Source organism: Lissotriton helveticus, chromosome 8 (genome assembly GCF_964261635.1).
Source record: "Lissotriton helveticus chromosome 8, aLisHel1.1, whole genome shotgun sequence".
Lineage (NCBI taxonomy): Eukaryota > Metazoa > Chordata > Amphibia > Caudata > Salamandridae > Lissotriton > Lissotriton helveticus.
Window position 1 is genome coordinate 38,464,537 of NC_136069.1, and position 15,694 is coordinate 38,480,230.

The 15,694-nt window shown below is 47.6% G+C and overlaps 2 protein-coding genes across 2 annotated transcripts in view; both read right to left on the reverse strand.

Annotated features, from left to right (window-relative positions):
• Positions 1 to 3,029, reverse strand: part of LOC144773694 (uncharacterized) — a 274,180-nt gene extending 271,151 nt beyond the window's left edge. Inside the window, 1 exon segment of the mRNA XM_078658842.1 lies at positions 2,878 to 3,029. The gene's annotated coding sequence lies outside the window, so the exon portion shown is untranslated.
• The window catches only part of LOC144772297 (uncharacterized), a 444,202-nt gene that overhangs the window by 37,995 nt on the left and 390,513 nt on the right, over positions 1 to 15,694 (reverse strand).

The following is a 15,694-nucleotide window of genomic DNA, read 5'->3' on the forward strand; positions in this document are numbered from 1 at the left end:
TTTTTGTTTGAGCACCCTAAGCCTATCATTGTACTATGGAGCGGATGGAGAAAGCCTTTTATATGCGTTTGCCTTCAGAGAGGCCAATACGTCAGCTGCACTCTCTGCCTTTCAAAGATTTATTTATACATTATATAGAGCACAAACAAGTATTCTAGAAAAGGTGTCCTAGCGTGAAAGAAGATAGTGCTAAAAAGGGACGGAGTCTGAAATATATGTAATGGATGCTGGTTAGAAAGACCAATTTTGATATGTTTTTTGAAAAACTAAAATTGGCCAAGAGTCGAGTAGATGTGGCCAGGAGATTCCAATTCTTTGCAGCAAGATATAAGAAAGACTGGCTATCAAATATGTAGCAACATTGAACTGCCACAAGCAAGAGATTGGATGAACAGAGAGATCTCTTGGGTTGGGTTTAAATCATTTGCTAAGGTGTTCAGAGTTAGTGTGGAAAGCACAGAATGTTAAAAACAAAACAATTGTTTATTGTGAGCTAATGAAGGTCCTACAAATGTTGAGAAATAGGACAGCAATTTCAGAATGAGTCTTGCTGCCGAGTTTTGAATCAATTAGAATTTGTGGATTTGCCACAGTAACGGATGCTGCAATAGTCTAGATGTCATGTTGATGGTCCATAGATAGCAGATTTCCGAACTATAATAGGTACCAAGGTAACCGATTACCACAGCCTTCTAAGGACAGAGAAGCAGTTTACTGTACCTTTACTGACTTGAGTGGTCAGGCAAGGATTTACATAGAATTAAAGTACGACTGTGTTTTCTAGTCAAGAACATGTGGGAGAGAAATGACCCCAAATCAGCAGGACACTAGGGTGGGCACCAGCTGGAAGATTGTTTATCGAACAGAAGGACCTCATTTTTGCCACTGTTTAATTTCAAGTATTTGGTTTCTTTTCATGGCACAATGCATGACATACAAGATAGAACGCTGGCTTGGATGACAGAAAAGTTATCAGTAGAGGAGACAATAATTTGTATTTTGTTCATATGTCAGAGGAGGATGAAATTAGATACTTTAAGGTCGGGGAAAGGTCAAGCAGGATGACGACGGTGGGGGGACCCTGGTAATAAATGATGCAAAGCTCAGCTCTGCCTGCAAGAAGTCCAGCGACCGCGGTGCATTTTTCCTGGGAAGAGTCACAAAGATAACTGTATTCAAGATAATTAATAAGCTGTTTGTTAAATTTTTTCTCAGCAAATTTAGAGGTCAGAGGAAGGTTCAATATAGGCCAATAATCTGAAGGATCCAAACTATCGGCAAGAGGTGTTTTCAAGGTGTAGGACTAGTGTCCTTCCAAGGTGTTTTTGTTCTGTCAAAGGAGACTCACAGCTAAAAATAGTGAAACTGGGTGCAAAGGTATACACTCAATCAATATCACAAGACTAGTCAAAGAGGATCATTTTGACTATTTCTACAAACACAGAGTAAGTTTCAAATCTCCCACTTCTTGCAAAAGTATCCAATGTTTGGAGCTTATGCAGCCACGCTGAGATTTCCTCTGCAATCTCCAAGCCCAGACTGCTGCTGTGTTAAAGTAGTTTCGTGCTGTCAGACATCATTAAAGTGGGCCACATTCAACAGCAGTATGAGCCTGCAAATCTGCCTCAATATTTTTTACGTATTTTTTCTGGAAACCAAAGTGGGAAGAGCCACAGGGATAACTGTATTCAAGATAATTCATAAGCTGTTAGTTAAATACTTTCTCAGCAAATTTAGAGGTCAGAGAAAGGAGCAATATAGGCCAATAATCTGAAGGATCCAAACTATCGCAAGAGGTGTTTTCAAGGTATAGGACTAGAAAAGGTGCTTTAGTTCTGTTAAAGGAGAATCAGAGCTAAAAATAGTGAAACAGGGTGCAAAAGTATGACCTAATCAATATCACAAGACATGTGAAAGAGGATCATTTTGACAATTTCTATAGACACCGGGTAAGTTTTAATGTAAATGTAAATGTAAATGTGCTGGACTTGTAAAGCGCACAGCTGCCCGTAAGCGTCCCGGCGCTTACTTAGGGAACCCGTCCTGGTATTCCCCTGTGAGAAACCCCGGCAGGGTGTCCACAAGGTGAAAGCCAGGCATCCCGCCGCGAGGGGCCGTAGTGGAGATTAAGCAAGCTATTGCCCAGAGTCGCAGAGTGTGACCCCGTGAGTTGAGTAGGCACCAGAGCGAGAATTGTCGAGTCCGTGGAATTTTGAGCCCAAGACCCGTCGAGGCGGGGAATTGAACCCTGGTCCACGGTCGATCTCAGCTTCCGGGTCTGCCGCCTCTAACAACTGAGCCACGCTTCTCCACTTCTTGCAAAGGTATCCAATGTTTGAAGCCTCTGCAGCCAATCTGAGGTTTCCTCTGCAACCCTCAAAGCCCAGTCTGCTGCTGTGTTAAAGCAGTTTCGTGCTGTCAGACATCATTAAAGTGGGCCACATTCAAAAGCAGTATGAGCCTGCACATCTGCCTCAATACTACAGCTTGTTGTTGCTGGAGGTTGTGCTGTAAGTGTAGTCTGCTGTTTTCCATGATGTGATTGCATTTGTACTGTTTCGTTTTCCCGCAATGCTTTGGCAATCTAAGCAGGTATTATTTTCTTAGCTAGTCCCCTCTCTTCCCTCCAAACCCCTGTTTCTGAGGCACACACTAAATACTTTGTCCAGTGTATTCTGGGCTCTCCCCTCCTTATAACTACCCCTACTTAAATCCCCTCCTCCCTTTTCTATACAGCTTCTCCTCCCAGGCACCCAGGTAAAGGGTGGAGAGACTAAATGTGTCTGTCTGATGGACATTAGAGCCTGGAAGGGTCAGGGGCAGTAAGAGGATGGGGCGAGGAGGAGAGACAGGAGGAGGGGAGAAGCAGACTCCTACCTGAGCAGGTCCGTGTGCAGAGATGTCCAGACCCTCTCCCTGCCTGGGAGGGTGAAGATGACAATCCGAGGCCGGAGGTGACTTCCGGGGTCAGAGGGTGAAGGTCACCGCACAGACCGAGGATCCTTCCGCCCCTACAGCTGCTGGAGCCGAGGAAGAGGCCGGAAGTGACGGCGATCACTGCTGGTGCTGTCTCTGCCCCCGCTGACCGGAAGAGGAAATCACGTGACTGCCGGTCCGAGAGTAACTGAAAGAGAGAACGGACTAAACTGAGAGAAACATTAGCCTGAGAAGGGACAAATAAACTGTAATGAAACCCAAATAAAGGAGTAGACCGACACACAAGCACCAAATGTCAATAATATTTTCCTGTCGAGTTTTTATGTCTCCAAACACTCCCTTTCTCTTTGCCAGCAGAGAGGATCTGGCCAGGACGCCACAGCCAGAGTCAAGTGCTTGCCCATGCTGCTTGTTTTAGCAGGATGAGGCGTCCCATTGAAGAAGAGGAGGGCGCTGGTGATGGGAGCACACACTTGGATTTATTGAAAGGTTCGCATGTCCATGGATATCGACCCCAGCCACAGCTGACAGGCGCCACCAATCCGACGACAGCAACACACACGCGCTCGCCTTGGAACGCTCCGACCGTGCCATTCTAAGTGACGTCATCCAGGGACGCTCCAAGGCGGACAAAGGAACAGGGGGGATAGTGGATGAGCAGGCCCTCACTTTAAGTGGACGATACCACTCACCCCCTTCCCTCCAGAACACAAGGAAATAACATATGGGAACAGCATAAGAACAATCATCACACTACATGGTCATGACCCATAGCTGCCAAGGTTTCAGATTGCTATGTGTGACATTTTTATAACCTAAGTGTAATTATGAGTGACATTTCAACGACTATGAGTGACACTTTATCGCAAACAAAATCAAGCCACGAAGACCAGGGAACCATATAATTATCAGAAATTACACCTATTAAGTAACGAGAAACTCTAAGGGGATCTTAAAATTGCAGTAAAGCACCAGAAATAAAAAAGTGGCCTTGAAACCTGATTGGACAGTAGTCACTGACATTCCGCATCGGGCAAGCATCAGGAGAGTGAGGCTGAAGCACACATAGGCAGCTACGGCAAGACTAAGGAAGATTATGCAAGACAGTTTTATTCGTGTATTTAATAAGCTACAGCCCTAAAATACCTAAAGCAAAAAGTACTTGCAAAATAAATGTAACTCAATCAATCAATCAATCAAAGCATTAATATAGCGCACTACTCACCCGGAGGGTCTCAAGGCGCTGGGGTGAGGGGGTCCGCTACTGCTCGAACAGCCAGGTCTTGAGCTGCTTCCTGAAGGCGAGGTGGTCTTGGGTCAGGCGGAGGTGGTTCGGAAGGGAGTTCCAAGTCTTGGCAGCCAATTAGGAGAAGGACCTTCCTCCTGTGGTGGCTCTTCGGATGCGGGGGACGGCGGCGAGGGCGTGGCTGGTCGATCGAAGCTGGCGTTTGGGAGCGTAGAAGTTGAGGCGGCTGTTGAGGTATCCTGGGCCTTGGTTGTGTAGGGCTTTGTGTGCGTGGGTGAGGAGCCGGAAGGTGATTCTCTTGTTGACCGGGAGCCAGTGCAGGTCTCTCAGGTGTCCGGAGATGTGGCTGCGGCGGGGGATGTCAAGGATGAGTCGAGCTGAGGTGTTCAGGATCCGCTGGAGTCTCTTCTGGAGTTTGGCGGTGGTTCCGGCGTAGAGGGAGTTGCCGTAGTCCAGACGGCTGGTGAGGAGGGCCTGGGTGACCGTCTTCCTGGTCTCGGTGGGGATCCATCGGAAGATCTTACGTAGCATGCGCAGGATATTGAAGCACGACGAGGAGACGGCGTTGACTTGTCTGGTCATGGAGAGGGAGGAGTCCAGGATGAAGCCCAGGTTGCGTGCATGGTCTGTGGGTTTGGGTGCGCTGCCCAGGGCGGGGGGCCACCAGGAGTTGTCCCAGGCGGAGGGTGATGATCCCAGGATGAGGACTTCCGTCTTGCCCGAGTTCAGTTTCAGGCGGCTGTTCGTCATCCACTTGGCTACGTCTGTCATCCCTTCGTGCAGGTTGGCTCTGGCGGTGGCGGGGTCGTTGGTCAGGGAGAGGATCAGCTGGGTGTCGTCGGCGTAGGAGATGATGTTGAGGTTGTGCTGGCGTGCGATGGCTGCGAGGGGGCTCATGTAGACGTTGAAGAGTGTTGGGCTGAGCGAGGAGCCTTGAGGGACGCCGCAGATGACTTCGGTGGCCTCCGATCTGAACAGGGGGAGGTGGACTCTCTGTGTCCTTCCGGCGAGGAAGGAGATGATCCACTCCAGTGCCTTCTCCTGGATTCTGATGTTGCTCAGGCGCTGTACTAGGGTACGGTGGCAGACAGTGTCGAAGGCCGCGGAGAGGTCCAGGAGGATGAGGGCCGCTGTTTCTCCGTTGTCGAGCAGGGCTCGGATGTCATCGGTGGCTGCGATCAGGGCGGTCTCGGTGCTGTGGTTGGCCCGGAAGCCAGACTGCGAGAGGTCGAGGGAACCGTTCATCTCGAGGAAGGCGGCCAGTTGCTTGTTGACGGTCTTCTCGATGACTTTTGCCGGAAACGGGAGCAGCGAGATGGGGCGGTAGTTCTTGAGGTCGGTGGGGTCGGCTGATGGTTTCTTAAGTAGAGCGCTGAGTTCGGCGTGCTTCCAGCTCTCCGGGAAGGTGGCGGTGTCGAAGGAGGTGTTGATGATGTCCCGCAGGTGGAGTGCAATGACAGCGTCGGCCTTGTTGAAGACGTGGTGAGGGCAGGGGTCTGTCGGCGATCCGGAGTGGATGGAGTTCATCGTGCGGACGGTGTCTTCGGTGCTGATCGGGGTCCAGGCGCGGAGGGTGGTTGTGGGGGGCGGTGGTTCGGTCATGGCGTGCGTCGGTTGAGTGCTGAAGCTGTTGTGTATGTCCGCGATCTTGTTGTGGAAGTAGGAGGCGAGGGAGTTGCATAGGTCTTGCGAGGGGGTGATGTCGTTGTTTCCGGCGTTGGGGTTGGAGAGTTCTTTCACGATGTTGAAGAGTTCCTTGCTGTTGTGTGCGTTGTTGTCCAGCACCTACGTCTGGAACGAAAGGAGAATAGCCATGGGTGTGGACCGTGGGGAGTTTTAAAACACAGACACTTCACAATATCACCCAAAAAAAACATAAGCCAACTGTCAACGTAATTCCGGATAAGGCAGTTGAGTTCAGTGGAAATGCACACAAACGTAGACACCATGTTGGAACGGAAATGTTTTCAGTTCTGTTCTGCTATAAAATTAACCTAAACCAAATGTTGGACGAAACTCTTTCCATAATAGAATCAGCACTTCAATGAGTTACATTTAGCGTTCGGGGCAAGGCAAAACATGAATGCACATACTTAGAAAACAATATACCGCTTCCTGGTCAAAATTACAAGTAAACAAAGCACCCTATAGTAACGTGTTTGGTTTAATAGGTTTCATTGATTTTTCTTAAACACGTAACAGGTACAACAGAACAGGAGTATTTCCAGCAAACCTTGCATGTTTTAGCACTGCTGCCGAAACTAAAGGACAGTTAGAGCTGTTGACTGGACGAGGGTGAAGTGAAAAAGTACGGCAGCAGACAGCAGCATGCGCCCCGGGGAATCTTGGGCAAGGCAGCCTCAGGCTCTGTGAGGCAGCAGCACACTTGGTCGCAGTCCACCGGCAGCCTTGAGCCTGCAGTCTCCAGGGCAGAACTTCACCAACACTACAAGCAGCTGATAACGCGCTGCCACTTGACTTACACAAAAAACACAAATTGAAGGTAGCATTAGCTGCCGCTTACACAGAAAAACTAGTGCTGACCTGCACAGTAGTTCCTCTCTAAGCGCTCCATACTTGCCGGGCAGTGCACTCACTTTACCAGAGCCGCAGTCCCCGGCAGCACTGCACATGTGCGGGCCCCTGCTGCAGGTGAGAAGTTCCTGGTGAGGTAAGATGAGGACTCGCCTGGAGAGATCTGCATCGAGGTGCAGACGGATCCTAGCCCATTGCGCGCGAGTGTCCGACTCCGTCCAGGAGATAATGTGCGATAATTGGCAGTAGACAGTCACTCCTAAGTGATAATTATGTCACTCCCTGCCTCGGGCCTCAGGACTGGGGCTAATAGAGGCACTTATCTGTCAGCAGTGCAGCACTCCACGGCGTGGGGAGGACTCCTGTCTCGATTTGAGTCCCCCGCCGTGGTTCACTACTTCCGTTCCTCTGACCTTTTCCTCCGGAGGTGACGGCAAGTGCGGTATCACATCCGGATAATTAGCACATAAGGGCACCCCTGGTGAGTGCCTGGCTGCAGAGCCAGTTACAGCAACGTGTTCACAGGGCGGCCCGCCCCCTCTTAATTGGCAGCAACTGGGTCAAAGTACTTAAGCCACGTGGCGCGGCAGGAATAATAGCGCCAGCCTGGAGCCACTCGTTACATTGTAAATGTAGCCGCCTTGCGCTGCCGCGCTCTCACTGACTCAGCCACTATTAACTATTTATGAACTAAGAGCCGCTCGTCTCGTGGCAGCACGTCTCTCACAGCAGAAGCAGTGCACAGGTGCTGCTGGTGGCACGAGCTGGCGAGTCCCAAATGCGTGACAAAGCATTTCAGTGCGGTGATGCGGAACACCGCACTAAAATGCGTGAGTGTCACACCCAATGCGTGATACTTGACAGGACTGGATACCACACATCCCCCTTCCCTACAGAACACAAAAAAATAACATATGGGAACAGCATAAGAACAATAATCACACTACATGGTAACATATTGCTCCACGTATCTGGGAAGCCTAACTGTTACAATTAGAAGTCGGGTTCAAGTAGTGTAGTGAAGAATGAAGTTTATTAAAATCAGCCCCACACCAAGTGCGGTGCGTAGGTTCGTTAAGCAGAAGCAGTTATGACAGTTGGGGGTAAGGGAAGGGACCAGGGGACAGTGTGGAATGTTGAGGGACCAATAAGAACAGAGGGAACAATGGGTGCTCTCGCGCAGGAGAGCTGGGTTCACACTTCTTGCTTGGGGCTCGAGGGAGAACAGAACTAGGTTACAACACATCTTCCTCTCTTATGAGTTTTAACAGATAAGCCACTATGTGTGGTAAAACTTAACTTTTGTGCTAGAATAACTGATTGTCATTAGTCACACACAAAGTCTTCGTAGCGTTTGAGTTGTATATATGGTTCTCCCAAATCTACCCGTGACCACATGGGAATCAGAGACACTTTCTGTGTCAGGGTGAGAATCATTACTGGTTCTACCAAACCTACCACTGAAGCCGTGACCGCCAGACGTGGTTTCAGAGTCAGAGAGTGAGTCACCGTAACAACTCCGATTGGTAACTGGAGTGCGTGGATTGACACCCTCAGACTGGTCTGATGGTTGACAGTCAGCTGAGTCAGTGTCAGGTGGGAGATCGTGTGAAATAACATTTCTGGGCATGAAACCATGTTCTAAACTGGTTCTATCAACATCAACCCACAAATCTTTGCAATAGGTATCGTGTTGCATTTGGTTGGGAAATTTGGCTCTCTGATGGTATCTTGCCAGTCTACTCATATGCCAAACTTTCCCATCACTGAGTCTGGCTGCATTGTTAAACAGTTCATCAATGCGAAGAGGAGCGGTGAATCTGTTTTCTCCTTTCCTTACTTTTTTTTCTAAACAAACTTTTACAAGTTCGCCAACCTTAAATGAATGTTCTTTTGCACCATGTTTGGAATCATACCATTCCTTGTAGTATTTTTGGGCTTTGATTATGTTGTTCCTGATGACATCAGGTGACCATTCAATTTGTTTGGAATTGGGCATCCATCCAAGGTCAATACTCAGGGGCTGTCTGCTTCTCATGAGAACAAATGGTGCATTCTGGGTGCTGGCACAAGGGGATATTCTGAAGGCCCAGATGAGTTTGAACACTTCTTCTTCCCAGTTTTGATTAGCATTTCTAAACAGCTGTATGTGTCCTTTTAAAGACACGGTTGAAGCGCTCGGTGAGACCATTTCCTTCAGGATGGTATAATGATGTGGTGTGATGAGTAACACAGTTTCTCTCAAGGAATGATTTGAATGCTTCTGAGCAAAATTGTGGACCATTGTCAGTGAGCACAAATTTGGGTAATCCTTCGCTCAAGAATAGTTTATCCAAGAATGATATGATAGCAGAGCTGTCAATTTCCGTGACAATTTCTATTTCAGGCCACTTCGAGAAATGATCTATAGCAACCAGGATATACTTGATCTCGCCGTCATGTCCTTCGATGGGCCCAGCGATGTCTATGCCAATTTTCTCCCATGCCATCAGGGGGGGTTGGAGTGGTGAGAGAGATACTTTGGATGTTTTAAGGGTTTTGTCAGAATCACAGCATTCAACACAGTTTCTTATTTGGGTTTCAATTTGCTTGTCAATACCAGGCCACCAGTAATTTGTTCTGACTCTCTGCTTTGTCTTAGAGATGCTCAGGTGACCAATGTGGCAAAGTTTAAGAATTCTGTCTCTGAGTGTGATGGGGGCTATAGCTTTTCCAATTCTGTAAAACACCCCGTTTTCCCAACTGAGTTCATTTCTTATTTCCCAGTAAGCTCTGACATTGTCTTGAAGATGGTGTTTTTCTGGCCACATGTTGTTGACGAATTTGCATACATTTTGAAGAGTTGAATCATGAGACATGTGTTGTCCCCATTCCTCCACAGATATTCCATCCAAATCAGTGTTGAAGAGTAGAGCTACTTTTTCATCATCCTCTGGCATATTCGTACTCTCATTGTGTGGAAGAGGCAGTCTGCTGAGGATATCTGCAATTTTATTCTTAACTCCTGGCCAATATTCAGCAGAGTAGCAATAATCCAGAAGTTTGATAGACATTTTGCTTAGTCTTGGTGAAGCATTTTGCAACCCAGAGGCAGACAGTATTTTAATTAGGGGTTTGTTGTCTGTGCGAAGATGGATATTGTATCCCCAGATGTATGCTCTGAAGTAATTGAGCGCCCATGAACAGGCTAGCATTTCGCGTTCGATTACTGAGTACTTCTCCTCAGCAGGGGTGAGCGACCTTGAGGCAAAGGCCACAACCCACTCATGGTTCGAGGTATCCTTCTGTGCTAGCACAGCACCAATTCCTTTGTTGTTGGCATCGGTGGTTACAAAGATTTCAGCTTTTGGATCGAATTCTTTGAGAAACGGAGCGTCGCTGATTTCTTTTTTGATTGTTTCAAAGGTGTTCTGGCCATCTGTGGACCACTCAAATTTTGCTTTATTTTTCAATAATTGTCTAATACTGTACATTTTCTCTGAAAAATGTCTAATGAATTTCGAGTAATACTCGGTCAACCCAAGAAAGGCTCTGACATCTTCTTTGCTTGATGGACATGGAGCATTGAGAATGGCGTCCACTAAACCCTGTTTAGGTTTGATGCCCTCTTGACTAATGGTGTGCCCCAGATAAACTACTTTGTCTTGGGATCAGTGGCGGTGCGTCCATTGGGGGCGTTGGGGCGTTGCCCCACTAGCCTGGACGACCCGACTGCACTGCCAACATGTGTAATAATAATTTTGTTTTTATTCATTCCAAACAGTGAAAAATGAATCGGTGCCGAGCGCACTAAGGCCCCGGGAGAAGCCCGACAGGATTGGGCATCCATAAGGAAGTGGGCCGGACGGCCCGTGGGGGGCGGTGCTGCGCCAGAGATTGACAGGCAGGCAGCGCACAGGCAGAGGGTGACGTTACTGTACTGCCAGTGAGTGCGCATGTAAAAGGCCGGAGAAGACCAGATTTTGACTGGCCCGTGCATGCGCACCCTTTACACTCCCCCCTCTGCCACTATGGAATATAGGCATGGACTCGGGGCCCCGGGTCTCGTAATAGGCAGATTTCAGTCTGCTCTGCGCTGTACCAGGATTGGTTGGATGCTGCAGCAGGATGGTGCCGCGCGTGGGTGTTGGTTGGTCTGAGCCAGATTCGTCGGTGATTGGCCATTGTCCCTCACCTCGTCACTGCGCGTGCTGGAATCATGCCAGAGAGCTGCTCACATGGCCAGTCACGACAACAACACCATAAGGGAAAGTGAAACTAAGTAAGTGCCTGGATCATGTAATGACTAGTGAGACTAGAGTCCGTGGGCGCGTGAGTCGTGACTGAGTCTGAGGACGGAGTGACTGTGTGCTGACTACTCGTTGTGGTAGTCGTCGTCGTGACCACCAGTACTGACTGCGTGTCGTCGTGTGTGTGTGGATTCGACGGTCGGACCGCCTGCTGCTGCCACCCACCCCACGTAAGAAAGACAGTTATAGTTTCGTTATTTTATTTATTATGCAGATGCGTGGCTGCGTGGCGGGGGGAGGGGGTTGCTTAGGGTGTGAAACCTCCCAAATAAATGCAGTCTTGCCTTGGTAGTAGGGTCCAGGCCAGGGGCCCTGAGTTGGGTCTGTAATTTATGCGTCGGGTAACGGTTTTCATTTCTTTCAGTGAGCAAAGAATTAAAGTCAAAACAGGGGCCCTTCTGGAAACGGGAGAGCGAGCGGCAGAGATAGCTATCAGGTGCCTGAATCCAGTATCTCTACATCATGTGTGACTGTGTGTCATTATGACGATGACAAATCTTTTTTTTGTTTAGTAATACGTTGTTGTAACGTCTAACTTATTTTTATTAATGATGCACATAGGTCAGATTTGAGTGAGAGAGCTAGAGATTGTGAAACGGGAATGTCGAGAAACGGATAAGGGTGAGTCATAGAACGTAGATGTAGCGAAAGAGAGGTGAGTTAGAGGCAGACAGGTGAAATAGTGAGAGATGTATAGGGCGGTGCAATGTAAAAACACCAGTGAGGTAGAGAGCAGGGCAAAATGAAACGTGGCATTGACAGACATGCTAGAGAGAGTAGCGAGCGAGAGAGGGCTGATGAACAGCAAGAGAGGGAGGGATACAGAGGTGAAACAGAGACAGAGAAGAGGCAGAGAAAGAGTGGTGAGGTTGATACAGATGTAAAGGAAAGAGAGGGTGATCCGATACATAATGCAGACCCAGCAGTGTAGGGAGCCCCGAAACCCCACAAGGCCCCCCCCCCCCCCACTAAGCCTCAGAACTATGAGTATCTGTGAGACACTGAAGAAACAGAGATGGAGAGCGAGATGGTGGAGGTAGAGACGGGTAGAGGAAAATGCACTGAGAAAGGTGTAAGGTATTAAAAGAGATGAAGTAGAGGGAAGAGCAGTAGAACGGGGATGGTGAAGCGGCGAGTGAGTGGAGAGAGGTGACATGGGAACAAAGCAGTGGGGTGCAGAGAGGTTTGAGGGAACGTTTAGGCAGGGAGAGCAGCTTGAGAGGTAGAGGTGTGTAAGTAGGCACAGAAAGTGGCAGAAATGAAGTTGTGTGTTGTAAAAACAGTGAGGTTCGAGAGGTATTTTGATAGAGAGTGATGAGGAGACATAAGTGAGCTAGAGAGACCTGACATGGATGAGAAAAGGGGCAGAGATGTGGAGAGAGGTGGAGAGTGAGGTAAAGCTAGAGGGGGAAGCTGTGTACGTGACGTCATGTAAGGAGAGGGAAGGGCTGAGATTATTTTAAATGTAATTTTTTCAACTGTCTGGGAGCCTGAGGGTTAAGGTTGAGTAGGGTGGGCAAGCCCAGATCAGGGATATCTAAAGGATTTTGGGGGGCCAGGGCCAAAGGTATTTTGGGGGCCGCTGATTGGAACAGCTTTGAATGTATGACCCAGTTACAGCTCATTCATGCACTCTTTGGCAAGGTTACCGACAGTGCTCAGGCACACTGGTCTAAATTCTAAAGGTGTTTACATCTAACATTCAGAGATAGTGATGTGTGTTTTCAATATTGTACACAGCAGCAGCTCACCAATCTTACTGCAAAGAATCTCTGTCACCCTCTCCCATTTCTCTTATGCGAGGTCCTGTTTTTTAAAAAACATTTTTATGGATGTTGCATAAAAAAGAAACATATTTGTCTACAAAAGGTCTGTAATAGACTCTCTTACATTCCGCACATTAAAAATCAATTGAAGGAAAAGTTATTTAAATCAATCTGTTTAAGAATTATTTAAGGTCATAAGGCCAAGACTTTCTCAGGGGGCCCCTGAAAGGCTGAGGCACTGAGCCAGAGCCCACTTTGCTCATGCCTTCAAAGGTCTCTGGCCCAGATGTAGAGTTAAAATGTGTTTTATGCACACAGTTTCACTTTATTGTGGAGTCCTGGGAGTTAGGACCCCCGACTCTTTGCTCATGTTTTAAACAGCTCTGATTGAATTAACCAGTTTGCCTTTCCTTGCTGAATAGTTTACCTTTGTTTTGCTACATACTTTAAATTATTCGGATACCTCATTTTGTCCTCCTTTGCCGCATAATTCCAGCTTCCCTGATTGCAAGTGGGGATTTATAAGTCTGAAAATGCTACATTTGAAACGTGGCCACCTCGGAGCTGTTGCAATGCGAAAGCACGTTTTGTTTGAACCTCAGAGAAGAGGAAAGCAGGTTTGAAGCATCATAAAGATGAGTGCCTTTCATGTTGTGACGTGGTTTTGATACAGTTAGGCTCCGGGCTCACCCATCAACATTGCAAGCAGCCGGGCTAGCCTTTGGCATTGGGTAACCGGGCGCCGATCTTCAGAGGGGTGCAGGAGTGGCTACAACAGCTGAGCCTCCCTCTAACCTGGGGCTAGAAAGAAAAGTGTAGTAAACACACTGTTCTAAGCAGTCTGTCTGTCTTTCTCCCTTCTTTCGCTCCCCCTCACCTTCCCCTACTTTCTCAACACACTGACAATCGAAGATGACAAGTGCGTACCTTGTGCCAAGTTTTATTTCGCCCAGGGCTTTGTTTGAGCAGAGAACAGCAGCTCTGATTGCAGGCCTTGATACTGCCATGATGACAGACATAGAAATATGTGTGAAGAGAAATTTCGAAATCAACACGAGATGTTTTAATTAATGAGGCTCGTAAAGTTAAGCTGAAATGCGATGTTTTCTGTTTTAAAAAACATATTAGGAGGAACTACTACACCTGTCAACATCGAAAGTAAAGAGTTCAAATCACAATTAAAAAGAAGGTGGTTTCCTTCAAGCCAGCAACAGCTACAGCATTCGAGGGCTTCCCCACGCAAATTAACTGACCCGAGCCAAGACAAATCATTGATTCCCCATGTTAATTTCCATACTTCCCTACTTGGTGTAAATTTATTCAGCTCACTGCTTTTAAGCAATGTGCTTTTAAATTGGTTCCCACGGTGGTCTTGAAGGGGATAACAATGTAGGCATCACTGGACTGTAGGTGACAGATCCCATGGGACCGTAATTCCAATGTGGCCTCATGAGTTTTTTCTTCCTTGGACCTTTCGGGTACTGCACAACCGGTCCCACTGTACCGAGAATTGAAAGCAGCCTATAAAAAGAGGGGGTGAGCAGACCGTGGCCCCACAACCATTTTCTGTAGGTAAAACAAAGAAACAATCATTAGGGGCGCAGGCACTGTGGTACTGACTCTCGGCACAGTGGTACTCAGTGGGGCCCTCCTTAAATCCTTTAACTATTAACTGTCCGTCCGGCAAATTCCACAATTCCAGTCGGTCAGTATAGCACAGTCAGTGACACTGTGTGACACTCTCTGGCCTACGGCCATCTGACACCAGGAATCCCTTGTCACACTTGCATGCATTGCTGAACCATTCTAAAGGCCCACGTCCAAGGAACCTGGCTTGGCAGGACCGCAGGTGTAAACACAGGGAGCAAAGGTGCCAACCGTTTCCTCAACAAACCGCGGCTGAATAATAACCCATCTAGTGCCTGTACTGTTCCTTCACATATGTAGACAAAATTGCTGTTGTAATTAATTACTCATAATATGGCAAGGGTCACATCAGTCTTCAAAAATAATTACACCAAAGGGGTACGGCTTTGCATATGTTTTCCTCCCACACCACACATTCGTAGCATCTGTTCTCTTCTGGAGGACAGCCAGCAATCCATAGAGCAGCATGCATGCAAACATGGGTCACATGTTTAGTTGTCTAATTCACTGATGGAGGCTACATTTATTTTGGCTACATTTATTTTAGTTTGCTGAACTATTTTCTGTGCCAATTCTACCCTGCCCACAATTCTTACAGGGCAGGTGGGCACCCACCATTCAGGGGCCCAATTCATTTACAGGCCTATAAATATCTTTGAGATATGGGAGGCTTAGGGGCCTGCGGGTGAGTAGGGGGCGAATCATTTTGTGTTACACCACTAATTTCCAGAACTACTAGCTTGACATTATGCAGTCAATGTGCATGGGGAATAGAAAGCACACACATCACATGGTGACTGGTCCAATGGTATATTGCTTTTTCCAAAGAAAAGAGGTAATTTCATAGCATACTTTTCTGATGAAAATTTTAATTGCCTACACCGTTCACATATGAACTCTGATTTGTTCAGTTTCTGAACACGTTGCCTAGTGTCATGGCGCCTACATTTTATATGGCCTTTCACCTAAATACTGTTCAAAAAACGTCAGTTTAATAGAAAGCCATGGCGTTCAGTGCAGACAAGAAAGGGGCCGCCTGCATACATCTTTGTGAGCCCAGCGATTTCCAGGAGGAAATAATAAAGGCAGGCTCATATGCAGGCCAGGGTGTGTGCACTGGGCAGGCATGACGTCGTGCTGTAATTGGTGGTGGTGGCGGTGCATCGTGCATGGGAGCAATCTTAGGCTGTGCCAGCAACACTTTTGATCCCCTAAGTTCTCAGTCTCTAGTGCTGCGCAACAGCTCTGATGTTATGTAATTTTTAAGTGTGTTA